Source organism: Quercus robur, chromosome 10 (assembly GCF_932294415.1).
Source record: "Quercus robur chromosome 10, dhQueRobu3.1, whole genome shotgun sequence".
Classification (NCBI taxonomy): domain Eukaryota; kingdom Viridiplantae; phylum Streptophyta; class Magnoliopsida; order Fagales; family Fagaceae; genus Quercus; species Quercus robur.
Genome location: NC_065543.1, coordinates 50,008,679 through 50,013,236, shown reverse-complemented (window position 1 = coordinate 50,013,236; position 4,558 = coordinate 50,008,679). Strand labels below are relative to the sequence as shown.

At 33.0% G+C, this 4,558-nt stretch overlaps 1 pseudogene; it reads left to right on the top strand.

The window, feature by feature from the left end:
* Positions 1 to 538: 538 nt before the first annotated feature.
* On the top strand, positions 539 to 2,666 carry LOC126702029 (probable pectate lyase 5; annotated as a pseudogene).
* The last annotated feature ends 1,892 nt before the right edge of the window (positions 2,667 to 4,558 follow it).

The following is a 4,558-nucleotide window of genomic DNA, read 5'->3' as shown; positions in this document are numbered from 1 at the left end:
ACTAGAAGAGGCCATAAATTTTGGTTCAATATTTCTATTCATATACCAATTTTAGTTGCGAGTTGTTTTTCTCAATAAAAAAGAATTATTTGTAGTTTGGCCTTGTCAAATAACGCTTTAGTTCATTGCTGAGTTCAAATTCATAGATTGAAATTGTTAGAAAAGACAAAGATAAACATGCATTATCGCATCATCTTGTGGTCGAAAGTAACTAATCTTCAAAATGTATTACTGGGTGGTCCCCCCCCCCCCCCCCAAAAAAAAACCTACTATTTTGATCCCAATCCATACAATAGGGTAAACTTAGAAAAAAAAACATAAATAAGTCACATAACTACTTTTTCAAAATCCTTGATTTTAGATAAAATTCTACATTTAGATTTAAACGGTTCTACGTTATAGTTCAGACTATCTCCAGTTCTATAAATTAATCCCACTTGACTCCTTTCAGTTTTTTTGCACAGATAGACTTTTTAGATTCATCAAATTTGTTTTTCTTAACTCTCTCTCACTCACACTTCCTAGCAAAGAATAAGAAATGACAAGCTGTTCTTCACTCTCTCTCATCACCATTCTCTTCTCTCTCCTAATCCCAAGCCTCATTGCCACCAGACCAGTTAAAGACCCAGGAATTGTAGTACAAGCGGTACAAAGGTAAGAAACCATAAATGTTACAATGTTACCTTGAAAAAAAAGTTAAGTTATTTTAGTTTTTACAGTTTAAATTCTATAGCGTTAAAAAAGTGTCACATTTTTTATATGGCGGGAGCATCAATGCCTCTTTGACTAGGAGGAATTTGAAGGGGGATTCCTCTTGCTCAACTGGGAACCCAATTGATGATTGTTGGAGGTGTGACTCTAATTGGGATAAGAGTCGACAAAAGCTAGCAAATTGTGCAATTGGGTTTGGCAAGAATGCTATTGGTGGAAAAAATGGTAAGATTTTTGTGGTTACAGATTCCAGTGATAATGATGTTATAAATCCCAAGAATGGGACTCTAAAACATGCAGTAATCCAAGAAGAACCATTGTGGATTATTTTTGAACATAATATGATGATCAAATTGAAGGTGGAATTGAATATGAACTCTTATAAGACCATTGATGGTAGGGGAGTTAATGTGCACATAGCTGGTAATGTGGGATGCGAAAGCGTCCAGAAGCAGAACACGTTTACTTCTAAAAAACAAGAAACAAAACACGTTTGCTTCTAAAAATAACCTCGAATCCATGAGGGTTCCTTGAGTCCACAAGGGTCCTTAAATCCACAAGGAGAAAGAGTTTGGAATTCACTAGAAACTAGAAAGACAAAAGTCTGAATTTAATTTTATTGATTGAATAATTGTTTAAATACATGTACAGACTTAGAGGCCTATTTAAGAGCTCTGTAAAACTTGACAGACAAGAAAATATAATATAAAATAACTCCTAATTGATACCTAACCATAATAGAAACCAAATTTGACTTAAAAAACATTAAAAACTCCTAAAAACAAGGAAATAATAACCCTAAACCTAAAATAACTAAAATTACAAATTAAGTACCAAAATGAATAAATTACAATAATTAAATTGTAGGTTTTGTCCTACATCAGCTGGTGGTCCATGCATTACTATTCAGTCAGTGACTAACATTATAATTCATGGGATACACATACATGATTGTAAGCTAGGAGGGAATACTAATGTGAGAGATTCCCCCGGTCACTTTGGATAGGGGTGTTTCAGATGGTGATGCTGTAAACATCTTCAGTGGTAAACATATTTGGGTGGACCATGTCTCATTTTCCAAACGTGATGATGGTCTGATTGATGTAGTTGATAGTTCTTCTATGTTTACTATTTCAAACAATTACATGACACTAACATGATAAGGCTATGTTATTGAGACATAGTGATCCCTACACTCAAGACAAGGTAATGCAAGTCACTATTGCCTTCAATCACTTTGGAGAGGGGCTCGTTCAAAGAATTCCAAGGTAACGAACCAAAAGGAAAAATATAAAAAAAATTGTAAATTAACCTGTCGATTTAATTGCTTTGGTTTGTTTGTTACCTAGTTGGGACATTTTGGTGTTTTAACATATACTTTTTCACATTAATTTGTAGGGTTAGGCATGGGTATGTCCATTTGGTGAACAATGACTACACCAAGTGGGAAATGTATGCCATTGGTGGGAGTGATTCCCCTACCATCAATAGCCAAGGGAACAGATTTCTTGCATCAGATAACAGAAACAGTAAAAGGTAAAAAACCCCTTCCCCCCATTTATTATTCAACTGCTCACTTTTTTGTTTTTGTTAAAGAGAAATAGGAAAAAGTAATGGCATCATTTTTAATTGGGTTTATCACTAGTATCACTTTTATTATGCAGTGCCAATTATAGCAAATTGTATTGTTGAATCAAGTTGTTCCAAAATTATTGCATTTATAACTTTTACTAAAACTTATCAAATTTTGAACTTGTGAAGGTGACCAAATATGAAAATGCACCAAAAAGTACTAAAACTTATTTTTAAATGGTGCATTTTTCACACCATCTGGAAATGATGCTTCCTCAAGCTATGCTAAGGCTTCGGGCATGGGTGCAAAATCAGCTTCTCTTGTTGCCACTCTTACAGCTAATGCGGGTGCACTTAAATGCCAGAAGGGTTCTACATGCTGATTTGTGATATCTCTCAAACAACATTGCTTAGAAGTGATTAAATCTTTGAAAATTTGAGTAGAAAGGGAAGGGATGTAAAAAAAAAAAAAAAAGGGTGGAAGGCCAAAAGTGTATACGTGAGAAGCCTTTTTGGGTCGATTCTTTTTATTCTATACAATTGATGAAATGAGACCACCACATTTCGAGATGTGTAAGTGGGCAAATATGGAATCTTAGCAAGTTATCAATGATTCCTTTATTAGTTACATGTAACCTAATTCGAGTCATTGGACTCAGTCCATTTGTCATTTTCATTTTCTTGCAAAATTATTGTTATTATTATTATTTTGCTCTGGTTATTACTTGAAGCTAATTTCAGTCTTTAGAATAAAAAAAAGTTTGAAAGATGAAGAATGTTTAGAAGGGACAAGTAAGAGTTGAACCTGATCTTTGTTCTTGATTCACTCATGTGAATCCAGTTTACGCGAGAAACAAATTGATCAGCAGGGTCTCCTATTCCATGTGATAGATGCTCGATTATCTAAATTAAGGTTTGAGCATGATAATTTAATTGAATGGGTCTAGATAGAGGCAGCTCTAGGAATTTTTACTAAGGTAGTCGTTAAGAAATTTAAATTATATAAAATCTAATAAAAAGAGAACTTTATATATTGACAATAGAAAAAAAAAAACACGTACACACAAATACAATTATTGCATGATAGTTTTATTATCAATACTGCAAGCTACATCTCTTCCAAAATTTTAGTTAAATAAAAATTTTCATGAGCTTTTTCTTTTTGTTTGTTATGATCTAATATATTGTTAAGAGAAACAAATTTTAAGGACGAAGTTTGGCTAAAAACATAGTTGTAGTTTAAGGCTACAACTTTCACTAAACAAATTAACATGATTACATATTTAAAAAAATCTTACCGTTGAATTGCATATTCTTTATGTTCTTAAAACACGCAACAAATTTCATGCTATCAGATATTATTTACTATTCGATCTATGAACTTATTTTTTTATGTATAATTTTAGACTATGAACTAGAAATCTAAACATTTGATTGATGTCATAGCTATTGATCTTTGATTTTCTTGAAATTTTGTATGCATGGATGATATAAGGAAAAAAAAAAGTAATATAAGACAGCCTGAACAATACAAACAACCTCCAAAAGTCAAAGTTTCAGGATAAGGGTGGGGAGGAAACCAATAAAGTTATAGGACAGTTATAGTGATAAGAGCAAGGACTTATGTTCTTAAAACACGTGACAAATTTCATGCTATCAGATATTATTTACTATTCGATCCATAAACTTATTTTTTTATGTATAATTTTAGACTACGAACAAGAAATCTAAACATTTCATTGATGTCATAGCTATTGATCTTTGATCTTCTTGAAATTTTGTACGCATGGAGGATATAAGGAAAAAAAAAATGTAATATAAGACAGACTGAACAGTACAAACAACCTCCAAAAGTCAAAGTTCCAGGATAAGGGTGGGAAGGAAACCAATAAAGTTACAGGATAGTTATAGTGATAAGAGCAAAGACTGAAGCTATAAAAGGGGAGAGAGAGGCAAAAGGCAAAGGATCCAGAAGAAGAAGGAAGAAAATACATAGTAGAACAATCTATTTGAGGAAGAGAGATAGAGATAGGGAGAGAGAGTATGGGTAACACTGCGGGAACGGGAGAGTTACCTATTGTAGCACCTGAATAGAAATTGTAATACTTGTGGTCAAAGAAATCAACTGCTTGAGTTTCCCATTGTGGAGTGTTTATCCCCTGTTGTTTACTTATATATAGTTTGTTTAAATAATTGCAGTGGTAATCCGTGGAAAACTCCTCGAGGGCTAGTTATTGTGTCCCCACAGTTTATATTCTATTTTTCATTATTTATT